The sequence below is a fragment of the Galeopterus variegatus genome, unplaced genomic scaffold, assembly GCF_000696425.1.
Source record: "Galeopterus variegatus unplaced genomic scaffold, G_variegatus-3.0.2 Scaffold1665, whole genome shotgun sequence".
Classification (NCBI taxonomy): Eukaryota; Metazoa; Chordata; class Mammalia; order Dermoptera; family Cynocephalidae; genus Galeopterus; species Galeopterus variegatus.
In genome coordinates, this window is record NW_007727776.1 from 313,054 (window position 1) to 328,289 (window position 15,236).

Consider the following 15,236-nt stretch of genomic DNA (forward strand, 5'->3'; position numbering starts at 1 on the left):
CTTATGTGTAGCTTCTTTATAGAACAAAGAGGAGCCAGACCACAAATATTATCAATTGTTTTTTCAGTGGTGGAATACATGTAAAATAATTCTAGAAATGCTACTGTTTGCCCGTGAGAAACAAATTTACCATATTGAGTGCTATATTTATGAAGAGTTATTTTTGTCTCCTGCCTTAGGCATTCAGTCCAAACACTGTTTGCCCAAGTTACTGACAACTCCTTTGTGCCCACCCCTCTCACATGTTATGTTATACAGTTGTAACAGGTAGTTGTTTTTATAAAGTAAGGTAGTGATTCAATTATATTATATTTAGTTTTCCTTGCATTTCTAATTTGTAATACCAGCTTTCAGATGCAAAGCTTCTACATATCAATGTCTCTTTCTAGGCTCTCTATTTCCCCCATTGTTATATTTGATTATCCCCAAACTGTATGCTTTAAAGTATTATAAAACTTTTTAAAAACTTTATTAAAAATTTGAAACCTGGTAGAATATGCTTTCCTTTCTTCTTCTCATTACTTTAGTTATATAAATTCGAAGATTAGCTTTTACATTTTAATGGTGAACCCAGCTTAGATTTTGATAGGATTGATTTTATGAATACTGTCATTTTTATTGAATTGCTTTTCCATCCATTAAGACCGTATATTCATACATATTAAGTCCTTATTGATGTCCTTCCACAACATTTTATAATTTTTTCAATACATCATTTCATGACTTTTTATTAGTTTTATTCCCAGTTACTCTTTTTGTACAGTTTTTTTTTTTCTATAACTTTAAAAACTTCTATTTCCTAAATGTTTCTTACTGCCTTATAGGGAAAATGATTGATTTTTTTTCGTGATAAACTTTCAAACAGAGTGGAAGTCACTTACTAGTTGTAACAAGTTGTCAGTAGATTCTCTTGGATTTCATATGAGTACATCACACATTTAGTGAGCATTGGGACTTCTGTTTCTTCCATTCTTATCCTTAATTAATACCTCTCTTAAATTCTTTTTCTCTGCCTTACTGTGTTACCTGTGTTTTCTAGTACAACCTTAAAGATAACGATAATATGCATACCTTGCTCCTAACTTTTAAGAAATATCTTCTGACATTTCACCATTATATATAACATTATCTTTTTTATTTTTTGACAGATATTCTTTATAACATTAAAGAAATTAAATTGCTTACTTATTTACTAAAACTTCTTTTTCTTTTTTTAAATCATGAATCATTAAACTCTTACCAAAATTGTTTTGTGCATCTATTAAGATGATTGTTTGACTTCGATCTTTTACTGCACATTTTAGTGAATTACATAAAGCAATTTCCCAAACTTAAAACATCCATTATGTTGCTGTGATTAAATTGCATTTGGTTCTTAATTCCCCAAGTTCTTTTTTCTACATTTCTGGATTTAGTTTGTTAGTATTTACTAGGAATTTTGCCTAAAAATTTGTAAGTAAAATTGTCTGACAATGTTTCTTTTGCTGTATATGTTTGATTTGGGCATAAAGATAATACAACTTTTGTAAAATTACTTGACGAACTGTAGATTTCAAAGTGTGAAATGAAACACCTCCAGTTTCTTTTTTAGGAATTCAGAAATAGGGAAGACTGGCACAAATCTAGAATAAGAATAATGCCACATAAGGGTGACATGCTCCTCACCCTAGTTCTTGGTACTAAGTAAGTTACTAGACTTCAGATGCTGCCTTTGGAAATAGGAAACATAGTCATAGAGAAGCAAAATAAATATGATTTTTTTTTACGCACTTAAGTCTGTGAACTAAGATCTGTATCTGATACACAAATAATTGGAGGAGTGTGTGTATGTGTCTGTGCATGTGTGTTTGTGTGTTTGTGTGTGTGTGTGTGTGAGAGAGAGAGAGAGAGAGAGAGAGAGAGAGAGACAGAGAGAGAGAGACAGAGAGAGAGCCCTGATTTGTGAAAGTATGAAATAAAGATGAGAAATAGTAGAAGTGTAGAATGGAAAGATCAGGAGAGAAAAAAAACTCATTCAACAGAATCATCCAGTAATCATGTTTAAGTGAGTTCCAGGTTTATTACCTATGGAAGAAGTATTATGATGGAAAAAAGAAAACCTATCAAGATATCATACTGGGGGAGACATTGCATGAGAACATTTTTAAGTTATTCCTCTACCCTTGAATAGAACTCTCTCACAGAATTAACTTACTACTTTTGGTTAAATAAGTTATTTTTAAATTATGGGTTTTTGCCCTTTTAACACTCTGGCAAAAATCCATTATTAATTCTTTGAATTTCCACCTGGTCAAATCTCAATGACTTTGCAGTTATTTGTTTTAGCTGGTTTGCTAAAAAGTGGTCATGAAATAAAATGAGAAAATCGAAGGAAGTTATTGCTTTGAAATCTATACTGTGAATTATTTAATGAAAGAAGAAAAAGGAAGGAAGAAAGAAAGGAAGGAAAGACTGATGAAAGAAAGAGAAACAAGCTGTGTCCCTTTGACAGGAAAATATGTTCAAAAGCTAAAAAACAGACCCAGGCTATTTCCCACGTGATGACTTTCATCCTCCTGGGTCTTGAAGGGGCAAAAAATTCCTCCCTCAGCAGCTTTCTTTTTCTGAAGTCAGGAAAGCTGAAAAATGCTTCAGGGATTCAGTCAGCAGCACTGCTAAACAAGACATACTTCCATTTATTGTAGTATAAACCATGCATTGCAAACTCTCTACAGCTTCGTCTATGTTTAACTCTTCTCTGCTGTCACTTAGAACAAGATGTTTGATGCTGTAACCAAAAGAAATAATAAGATCTAAGAATCATGAAATTTCTTAAAAGTACACGGGTATCCTCCAGGAAGAAAGTCATGTCAAAAGTTGCCAACAATGGTCCATGACAGAAGAGTAGCCCCTATTTCTCTCCTTCCCCAGTAATATGTGACACCTTTGAGGAAACAGCCTTCACTCCTGGTTCTTAGTATACCATGGAAATTTTTCCCAAGGGGGAAAAGAAAAAAGAATTCCGCTCCTTGTGGACTCATTTGAAGCTTCTCAGCAATCTTCTTCTAAGTGTGAAAAATTATGAAATGGACAGAGATATCTCAGTCACTTCCAGGGAAAGGGCAGAACCATGATTGGCCTGCACGTCAACCCTTCCTTGGGACAGAGGCTTTTCTCTGCCTTGTCCTGTGCCTCTTGGAAGGGAGACAGGCCAGGTCTTTGCTCCTCACACCAGCTGGATATGTGGAATCTGGTGAAAATGTAATGAATACAACTTATGTTTTCTCCAGAAAAAAACTTTAAAGGACGATTGCTCATCTTCCACGTCCTAGAAAAGCAACACTTGCTGTTCACTGATGTCCAGTCCACCTTGAATTCGGGCCAGTGGTGGAAACAGCCATGCCTGGAGCTGATGAGTCTGCCCTACAGCCTCGTGTTTGCTATGTTTTCAGAGGTCTCTTTGCTTCTATATGACACCCAGCAGCCTTTCCCTTTCAGTTATGTGTCTAATATACACTACCACACCCTGAGTGATATTTCATGGCCCAATGACAGGGCCTTCCTGGCCATTTCATCCATGGATGGCTATTGTTCATTTGTGACATTTGAGAAAGATGAACTTGGAATTCCTTTGAAAAAGAAGCCAGTTTTGAGCATGAGAACTCCTGAGACAGCAAAGAGAACCAAGAGTCAGATGCACCAATGGTCTTTGCCGGTACCTGGACCAGTAGAGGGAAGCCCCACCAGCAGAATCCAAGACCCCAGCAGTCCCTGCACAACCCCACCTCCAGCCAGACAATCTCCAGGCCCAGGAGCAATCAAGGACACTCACTCAATCACTCCTGGTGTCAAAAACTCCTTGATAGGGCCAACAGAGGAGAAGACCCTGCAGCCCAGTAGTCAAAACACAAAAGCCCACCCATCCTGCAGGGTTACTCTGAACACGTCACAAGCCTGAAGCAAAACAATTCCCCAGAGAATAAACTTAATACCCTTATAAAGACAGATACTTCACAAAATTCTGTACCACTCAACGTAATTCCCAACCCTTCCACAGAAGAAATTCAGTCAGAGATGTCTGGAGACCCTCAGGGCAGTCCTCCAGAGATGAAACAGCCCAGACTTGGTGAAAACAATGGAAGTGCCCAAAGTCTAGACCCTTGATGGAACCTCAACATCTTCTCGAAGGCCTGCCAGGTCTGGGAGCCCCCATGAGCAGGGGGAGAGCTGAGGCCAAAGGCAGATGCCCATGGCCACTGGCATTCCACACAGCAGAACAGACGTTGTAAATTGATTTGTGTAACAAAAGATACACATGTACTGACTTTTCTTCAGATATATGTATACTCTTGTATTCAGTATCCATCTTAACTTGGGATGTGAACATTTTAATAGACTAAATCTTCTTTCTGATGAGTTTCTGAAACTGGAGCAGTTCGACATTATCTAGTGTGAAAATCAGTAAATCCTCCCTTGAACTACTCATGAAATTAAAGACACTATATGGGTGGATTCCTTTGAAAGTTAGGATTAGTAACCCCATTTAGGGGTACTTTATCTAAATTGGAGTTTGGAATTTGAAGAAAAAATATATTGTAGGTATTATTTGAAAATTTCACAAATGTACTGTTTAGAAATAGGTTTGCCCTTGATGTATGAAGAACTTAAATGAATACATATGCACACTCAGGCACATTGATAACGTCCTTTCACAACCAAACAAAACAAGCTCTTGTGGGATATCTTGCTGTCTTCAAATCAACTGAAAATGTAAACACCTAATAAGATTTAAATGTTATTAGCAGGTCATGTTGTCTCAATAAAAAGCCCATGAAAAGTAGTTTAATTTCCTTTTATGTGACTAAGTTACCCTCAACAGTAGAGTAGAAATAGGCATCTACTTTTTTTGCAGAAAAATAATATGAATGTAATAAAATCTAGTCAGAAATGCAGACCTCACCTTTATAAGGCACAGAGATGATGCCTTTCACCAGCAGCCACTAGAATAATAGCACCTGAGCATATATCATCGGTCACACAGTCAATACCAGAAAGGAATTTCTCTATTTGTTAAGCCCTTTCTGAAATTTCTAAAGAACAATGTAACACAAAGTACAAGAATATACAATTTTCTATCAATGTATATAATGCGTATAACCCCACTTAACTATACTTGAACATTTTTCTCATATAATGAAGTTTATGATCGTTAAAATAGATTTGGTTATCACTGAATGAACCCACTATTTTCTGATATCCTCTTTATTTCAAAGTCACAAAAAAGATGAATATTTAGATGAACTGAAAGTCTTAACTTTCTCCACACTTAAGGAAACAAAGTTTTTAAGATAACAAACAACTCATTTGTTCTGGGATGAAAGTTACCATAGTAATTTAGGTAATAGTTACAAGTGACAGAACATTACCTTAGCAATCAAGAATTGATTACTTATTCTGGGAAATAGTATTGAATAATATTAGCATTCCCACGTACACCTAGGAAACAAATACCTCTCCATAGCTATCAGTGTGTGGTGCTGGGCTGAGCTCCACACAAATTAGGAAAAGCCAGTTCTACAGTCTGGGACCATTTTTGTTCCAATTTGCCTTGTGGGAGGGGTACACAGAGGTATTGTTGAGCAATTCTTGAGGCAGTATGTTGGGAATCAGAAATGTGAGGTAGAGGAAGAGACGATTTGTCCTCTCAGGTATCAAAATGTATTTTAAAGCTCTATTAAAATATCATAATATACTGGAGGAGCTGGCCAGTTAGCTCAGATAGTTAGAGCACAGTGTTCAATAAACCCAAGGTCAAGGGTTCAGATCCCTGTACTGTCCAGCTGCCAAAAAAAAAAAAAAAGAAAAGAAAAGAAAAAAAAGCAGAAACATAATATACTGGAGGAGGGATAGACAAATAGCTTGGTGAAAAAGAATGGGGGGGCCTGTAAACATATCTATGTACGTATGAAAAGGCTCAGCAATGCAGATCAATACAGAAGGGAAGAAATATTTAAGAAATGGTGTTCGAAAAATGAGTTACTCATGTACAAAAAGTTGATTTTGGACCCATACTTCAAACAACACACATAATAAATTCCAGATGGATCAATGAAAAAGCTAGATTTTAAAACATTTAGAAGAAAATATAGAATATCTTTATAATCTCAAGGTAAGGAAGATTTCATACATAAGATACAAAAAGCAAAATTTGTAAAGAAAAGATTGATAAACATTGGTACATAGAAATTCAAAAATTCTGTTCTTTGGAAACAAAAAGAGTAAGAAAAGGTGATGTACAAATTGGGAGAAGATATTTGCAAAACATATAACCAGGATATTATTATTATCTAGAATATATAAAGAACTCTTCTAAATCAATAAGAAATCAAACAATCCAATAAAAAAATGGGCATAGGTTATGAACAGGCGTTTTTCACAAGAAGAAACATGATCGGTGAGTAAATACATGAATAGATGTTCAACTTCATTTGTAATCAGGAAAACGCAAATTGAAGTTAAAAGTAATATTGTTTCATATCCACATATACCTAAGTATTTCCTTGAAAGCTTTACATATGCGCATTAGAGGTCTAGTTCAGAATATTCACCAGAGCCTTACTTATAATTAGCAAAAACTGGAAAAAAGTGTATCAGCAGGAGAATGAATAAATTGTGATATATTCATAAATATAGTAGCAGAAATGAATGCATTATAGTTATAAGTATCAATATGAATGACTAGAAAACATAAAGTATAGCCAAAAAGAAGGCACAGAAGAACATACCCATTTATATAAGCTTCAGGAAAGAAAAGAAAACTATTCAAAAATATATCGCCTAAAGATGCACGGATTGTGGTAACGACAGAGAAAAAAAAGCAAGGTGAAGATGGCAGTGACAGTAGCACAGTTTTTGTCTCTCCAAATTCCCACATGATAGCAGAGAAATTAGATGGCAAGACCAAAAACACGTGAATAATATTTGCACCATCACCAAGTGGCAAGGTCTCTCCACAGACCTGAAAATACAAGTGGGTGAAGATAAACACCCACAGCCATAGACCTGTGTGATCTCAGGGTGTATGCAGGAGGAAGCAGAGGGAAACAATGGAGTGTCTAACAGACTTGAGAACAGAAAAGCCCCCAAATAGCCGACAGATCTCCATGAGGAAGTATAGTGGGCCAATTTCAGAACAGCCACTGAAACTGAGAAGTGTTGTCCCGTTCAATAAAGGGTTAACATAAGGGTCGCTGGCAAAGTCTGAAAAGGGCTCAAGCAGTCTGGGCCACATGAACTTGTAAAGACAATCAAGTGAAGCTGCCTTTTGAGACAATGTTTCATGTGGCGGAGCACCTGCTGAAAACAGAACAGAAAGGAATAGAACCAAGGTCCAGGGTTTGATCCCTGACCTGCCAGTGCCAAAAGAAAAAAGAAAAGAAAACAGTACAGATGCAGGGTGTATCTTATAATGTGAAAATTCTGTTTTGGAAAGCTTATTGTTTCAGTTTTTTTATGTAGGCATTACTAAGTAGGTTTTTTTTTTTTTTTCTACAGTTGATCATGAGCAAAAAGTTTGAAAACCATACTGCGATGGCTTTCAAACATCTTAATTTTAATCTTTATTACTCTGCCTTCAGAATTATGTTTCTAAAACTCTCATCTGGTCTTTTTTCTTATCTACCTACAGATGATTATGCCATATTTCCCTAGGTGAGACTCACTGGTCCTGTGCATCAAAATCACTGGGGATACTCAGACCCCTTCCTAGACCTACTAAATGAATATCTGGGGTGGGGCTCAGGGATCTGCATATTAAACAACTCTCCCTCAACATATTTTTGGGCACACTAAAGTTTGAGAAGATTTAAGCCTTGCTAATTTAAGCATGATCCAAATAGGTCCCCACCTCTTCCCACCAGGGATGCAGGCACTGTTAGATACAGGACAAGGATGTTTATATGGGAGGTGACTAGGGGAACATAGGAAGAATTAGAGGTCATTTTATGGTCTTCTCATAAAGATTTGGGTACCAAGTTTTGGGTACCTCATTTTTAAAGTGTATCTTAGTCAAGCTGAATACATGAGGGGCCTTTTTATTTCAAGCAATAGATCCTGATGATGATGGAGATTCAGTTTCTATTTGCTCTGGCTTAGATCTACTTGTAGACACCATAACATATACTCTTCTATTTAGCCTCTTGAGGGAGGGCCTCTGTAAGAATCAAGTGACCTGTGTCTGGAAGAAATAGAAGTTTAAGGAACCAGTGCAGAAATACCAATTAGCTTTTTTATACATTGGCCAAGAAAAAAATGTAGAAAATGGTGAACAATCCCACCCTGGGACAAAGACAGATGAGACATATTCTCTCTCCCCCTCTTCTCATGTTAGGACATCACATGGCTTTATGCAATTTTGAGTCTTTGAGAGAGGGTGAAGGAGAGGGTGAAGATAAAATTTTTCTAGCGTCCTTTCTTTGGGTTTCTGGTGCCTTGTATCTGTGCAGGTTCCATGATCCGCCTCAGTTATGGCATATACCTTAGTCTTCTAGTAAAGCTCTTAAAAATATGTAATTAGCACTCATATGTCAACTAATAAGTCCTAGCCACTCAGGAGAGGGGCTCAAAAATTTGAATTTTTAGCAAGCATCCCATATGATTTTTATCATCAGGCAATTTAGGAAACTATGGCTATTTTAGTCTGTTTCTGTTGCTTATAACAGAATACTTGAAACAGGGTAATTTATAAAGAAATATAATTTATTTCTTACAGTTTGGAGGCTGGGAAGTCCAAGATCCAGGGAACACATGTGGGGACTTTTTCTTGGTGGTGAAAACAACACAGACTGTCACATGGCGAGAATGAGCTGGAGCAAGAGTGAGTATATGTTCTGACTTACGCTCTCCATATAAAGCCATCAGAACCACACCTATAACCACTCATTAAGCCATCAACTCACCACTCCATGAATGGATCAATCCATTCGTGAGGACACAGTCTTCAGATCCAATCACCTCTTAAAGGCCCCACCTTCCAAATACCATATTTGGATATCCCACCCTCCTAACACAATGTTACAATGGAGATGAAGTTTCCAATACATGAACTTTCAGGGGACACAGCTGATCCCAAGCTCTGGCCTAAATATGGAAAAGCTAATGAAGAGAATAAGCAATACACATATTTTTTAAATTTCAACATTTATTCAGGTCAAAGTGAAGGCAAGTGTCCAAGCTGCCATTGCACCATAGATTTGTACAGTTGTATGACATTTGCAAGTCAGATTTATTGCATGATAAAGGAAGTGGCAGTGATAGGGTTTTTGTACTTGTGTCTCTATCTGGTGCCAACTGATGATGAAATCCATCTTCTCCAAGTCATGCCAGCTAGGAGTAGGGCCAAAATAATTTCAAACAGGAGTCCTCTACTCAACACCCCCTGAGAAATTGTGTGAATGACCCACCTCCAACAATTAAAATTTCTTTGAAATAATATAGGAAGTTATCTGGGGTGACTCACTGTTCTTTGTATCCGCCTTTGCTATTGGCTGAAGGATCCTAGGCCATTATTTGACATTGTGTCTCACTGTGTGGCTCCATTTCAGCTTTCTGAGACCACCTCAGGTTCCTGGTGTTGACTACACAGATATCACAACCACAACTGGCATGCATTCTGTCTTCGACATCCACCCCACCCCCACACCTGTCACTTCACCTTACTTATGTTTCATAGATTTGATAGTGGCATTGAGGTTAAAGTAACACAGATTTTTTTTTCTCCTTTATTTTTTCACAGTCTTTAGAAAAGGTAAGGTCGGTAGAGTGCGGCGCTTGGGAGTGTGGCGGTGCTCCCGCCGAGGGTTCGGATCCCATATAGAGACCGGTCCGCTCACTGGTTGAGCGCGGTGCAGGCGCGACACTGAGGGTTACGATCCCGTTACCAGTCACGAAAAAAGACAAAAAAAAAGAAAAGAAAAGGTAAGGTCAACACATGTTATGCTGACTTCAGAAGTGCCCCTTCTTCAGAAGCCCAATCATTTTAGACCAAGCTCTGGAGCCCTAACTTTAGATTGACTGAAGATGAGTTTTTGTCCAAAAATCCTTCAAGTCTCTCAAGGCCTTCTGCTCCACAGCATTAGGACTTGCTTGAACCTTCAGGATAAATACATCTTATGCTCCTACTCTGGGATTTCTATTACATAGAATATCTTGAAGGATTTAAAGCAAAGTGTTTGTTTGAAAGCTGTCAAATGTCTCAATTGTAGAAAATCCCAAAGATATTTTTGGTAGTGTTCTAAGATACTGCTACAACACCATTTATTGAACACTAAGGTGCCAGTTGCTTTACATATAGTTGACTTTACAACAACTCTGCAAAGTAAATCATCCGATTTCATAGATGAGGAAAGGGGCTCAGAGAAGTTAAGCAACTTGTTCCAAGTAATAGAACTAGAAAAGGATAGGGGACTAGGTTTCACTAAGGGATGAGGTGGGGGCGAAGCTTCAGTCCCAGGACCAACTTTACAGGTTATGCTCTTAATAACTCAACACTGCCAGATCAAGAGCTTTTGAAGTGAAAGGTTCAGAGAGACAAAATCAGTTGAGATCCCAGTGGATCAAGATTATACTTTACTGTGTTGTTTGAGAGAATGTAGGTATTCACACACAAACCACACAAGTGGATTATTCAAAAAGATATTGGTGACACAGATATTTCCCATTTCTACATTGTCATCAGTTGCTGCCTGGGCATTTGAGGAGATGGCTACCTCTTCCAGGTTTTATAGGTGTTCTTTGGTGGGATTAGAGCTTTTCTGCTAAATGTCAGAACTTTATCTCTGGTCTCAGTTTTTTTCCCTTCTGTTGTGGATTAATAGCAACCACCACCATTTAAAAACTAACTGCAACTAATTTGCTGTCCTTTGGTTAATTCCAGAATTGGAGGAAACTTCCCATGGGGACTGGAACTTGAATTCTGTGCCTGAGATAAATTGATGCTTTACTGTTATTTCTCAGACTGAGAAAAACCTTTTGTACAGTGCTTAAGGTTAACAGTAAACTCAACAGAAAGAGGCAAAAGACCTGGGCCATTGTATTAGTCCGTTTTTGTCTCTAGTAACAAAGTAAGTGTAACTGGGTGATTTAGAAAGAAAAACGACATTTATTGCTTACAGTTTCTGAGGGTAGGAAGTCCAAAGTCCATCTGGTGGTGGTGACAGTAACCCAGGGGTCTCATGTTGCAAAATGGTGGAAGCAGAGAGAGCAGAGAGAGAGACAGACTCTTCCTCTTCTTTTAAAGCCCTCAGAACCACGCCCCTGACCACCATTTTTAATCCATTCACTACTGCACGGTCCTACAATCCAATCACCTCTTTAAGACTCCACCTTTCAGTTACCATAATAGGATTTCCCACGCTCTTAACAGTCACTGTGGGGGCTAAGTTTCTAATACAAAGAACTCAGGGGACACAATTCAAGCTCCAGTGAGTTTGGGGGGGACATAATTCAATCCACTACAGCCATCATATCTTCCTTGATTAGAGCTTTTCTGCTAAATGTCAGAACTTTATCTCTGGTCTCAGTTTTTTTCCCTTCTGTTGTGGATTAATAGCAACCACCACCATTTAAAAACTAACTGCAACTAATTTGCTGTCCTTTGGTTAATTCCAGAATTGGAGGAAACTTCCCATGGGGACTGGAACTTGAATTCTGTGCCTGAGATAAATTGATGCTTTACTGTTATTTCTCAGACTGAGAAAAACCTTTTGTACAGTGCTTAAGGTTAACAGTAAACTGAACAGAAAGAGGCAAAAGACCTGGGCCATTGTATTAGTCCGTTTTTGTCTCTAGTAACAAAGTAAGTGTAACTGGGTGATTTAGAAAGAAAAACGACATTTATTGCTTACAGTTTCTGAGGGTAGGAAGTCCACAGTCCATCTGGTGGTGGTGACAGTAACCCAGGGGTCTCATGTTGCAAAATGGTGGAAGCAGAGAGAGCAGAGAGAGAGACAGACTCTTCCTCTTCTTTTAAAGCCCTCAGAACCACGCCCCTGACCACCATTTTTAATCCATTCACTACTGCACGGTCCTACAATCCAATCACCTCTTTAAGACTCCACCTTTCAGTTACCATAATAGGATTTCCCACGCTCTTAACAGTCACTGTGGGGGCTAAGTTTCTAATACAAAGAACTCAGGGGACACAATTCAAGCTCCAGTGAGTTTGGGGGGGACATAATTCAATCCACTACAGCCATCATATCTTCCTTTAGATTGTCCAACATGGGGCAGTAGGGTTAGCAAGGAGACTGGAACACGAAGCAATAGCAAGTATCCAACTGTCTTCAAAGAAAAGAAATCATGCATTTGGCTGAAATATCTCTGAAAAGAGGAGAAAATGTCACGATCTGAACTTAAGTCTTTGCTCTCATCAAAATAAAACAACAGAAAGCAAGAGAACTAAAGTCATCAGACAAATAAGTGTGTAATTAAACTGCTAATGCCAAATAACTGCTTCTTTGCTCCAAGCTCAAATCAAAATGATTATAAGAAACAAGGAATTAACAGAGTTCCTGAGACCAATTATATCTCACCTGAAACCAGAGAGAATACTGAATAGTTTAAGAGGCAAAAGCTCAGTATTAGAAAGGGCTGCTTGGCCCATTTTCCCCTGAGAAACAAGTGGCCTTGTAGAAGTCATGGGGCAGTGGATAAGATACAGTCATTGCTTTATATCTTTTCAGCCCACCTATTATTTGAAAGCTCTAGGTGACAAAATTGTTTTGGAAATAAAGCACTGATATTGCTTACCTGAGCACCCTCTGAATGTTTCCCAAATGTGACCTTGTTTTTGGACTTGAGAGCTAGGGAGTGGTAGAACGTAGCATCTCAAAGCCTGCAATGTAGAGTGATAAGTGGCACCAAAAGTCACTCCAGGAATCTATCCAATCCCAGTATCCTTCTGCTGATTTCTTTTTTTTTTTTTNTTTTTTTTTTTTTAATTTTTTCCCTCTTTTTGCAGAAGTATTAGCATATACACCTTTTGTAACTTGCTTTTATTCATATAAGAAATCTTTTCACTTTCATACATAGAGCTTCCTTGTCTTTTTGTATGGCTGTATTGTATGTACATAGCCCATGGTATGGAACTAGGCTGCTAATGGTGCACACTTGAGTAGTTTCCAATATTTTACTATTAAAAACAATACTGTAATAAATAACCTTATGCACACTGTGTTTTGTATATGTATAAATATATCTGTGGGATGATTCATAAAAGTAAAATTGTTGAGTCAAAAACATATGCATTATTAATTTTGGCAAATATTGTTGCAAATTGCTATAAATCCAGTAGTAATTAACCTCTCACCAGTAATATGCGTGTCTGTTTCCCTATAACCTTATCAACAGAGTACATTATCAGCTTTTGAATTTTTGCCAATCTGATAGGTAAAGGAACAGAATCTTTTTTTTGGGGGGGGGGACCAGTAAGGGGATCACAACCCTTGGCTTGGTGTCACTCACACCACACTCAGCCAGTGAGTGCACCGGCCATCCCTATATAGGATCTGAGCCCGCAGTGGGAGCACTGCTGCACTCCCAGCACCACACTCTCCCGAGTGCACCACGGGCTCGGCCCTGATAGGTAAAAGAACAGAATCTTAATTTCTAGTTTTAAGCTGCGTTTCTCTGGTACCAATGATGTTGTCTTTTATGTAAACTGCCTATATCATTTTTCAGTTGGATGGCCATTTTCTTATTGATTTCTAGGAATTTTATATATTAGCAGTATCAGTCCGTAAATGTGTTATTCAGTAAAATCAGCAGTACACAAAATGAACAGAGAAGAGCATAACAAAAATAATCATGCCATTGAATGGGTACTTCCTGTCCTAGGTCTCCAGGTAAGATTCTGTGATATTTATTTATGCCCATGCTTGCCCCTCTGACTGCATAAACCTACTCTGCTTGTGAGGAAAAAAAATCTATTAGACTATGGGCTTTACTTCTTTGGGTCTCAGTTTTCTCATCTACAAATTGGAGCTAAAAATGCATCTCTGACTACCTCACAAGATAGTTGTGAAACTTTGAAAGAGTTAATAAAGTTAACACTGGGATTTGAGGAAGCTCAATAAAAGACATCCCTGCTTTCTTCAATCAGGTTCTAAATAATTGAAAAAATAAGACAAAAGCATTAGTATGTCAGACTAATCCACATTTCTTTTCCTAGTTTCTCCTTATAAGAGAATGGCTTATATCTGCAAGCAAATAGAATTCCAAATAGAGAACGCAATAATTAAAAGGACTTACCCATCCAGCACTGGAATACTATTGTGAGACCTCCTGCCCTCAGTAAACACATGGAATGGAGGAAAGAAGGATGATCCAATAGATTGGGAAGCATAAACTGGCCATGATTAGCTCAGCTATACCCTCCTTCTCTTGGGAGGAAGCTGCCCACCAGACCCTAAATTCTTTTCTAGGAAAGAAAAAAGAGCTGAGCGAGGCGCGGGAGCAACGCCGAGGCTTGCGATCCCGTCGCCGGTCCCCGGTCCGGTACGGGGGCAACACTGAGGGTTGCGATCCGTTGCCGGACACGGAGAAAAAACAAAAAAAAAAAAAAAAAAGAAAAAAAGAAAAAAGAAGGGGGCAGGAAGAGTTAGGAACGTTATACTAGTAAAGCCACCTCCACAAGGAAAGACATTTCAGTAATAGAGAAAAGCATTTCCTTCACCTCCCCAACCAATCTGTCTCATCTAACAACACACACACACACACACACACACACACACTATTCATATGCAAAAGCTACATACTGTGATCTATTAGTTATCAAAGATCCTTACAGGTCAAAACATTTTGATATGGCTTCCCCCCTGATGCCCATATGGTAAACACCGTGTGTTTGACCATTAAGTACGATCACTTGGATGACTGTGCTACTCTGGGATGTCATTATTCCCATTGAATCAGGAAAGTGATCTCAATGATAGCATCTCTCACCATTCTATCTGATCTACAAAGGACAGCACCTCCTTTTAAAGGATGCTTGTGCTCCTTTCACTAATTTATTTTTTAAATGCTTTAGTGAATTGAGTGTCCTCTGGGTCCTCTCAGGGGGTGAAGGTAGATGGAAAGAGTAGGGCTTCATTTTGCACATGATAGTTCACTCCAACACTGTCTCTCCAATCCTTTGGATACTTTCACTTGACGTTATGTCAGGGCAGTTCTGGCACCTCAACTTCATTAAATGTAAGCCA

At 38.2% G+C, this 15,236-nt stretch overlaps 1 pseudogene; it reads left to right on the forward strand.

Moving 5' to 3' along the window:
• The first annotated feature begins 3,060 nt into the window (after positions 1–3,060).
• Positions 3,061–4,143, forward strand: LOC103595038 (annotated as a pseudogene).
• The last annotated feature ends 11,093 nt before the right edge of the window (positions 4,144–15,236 follow it).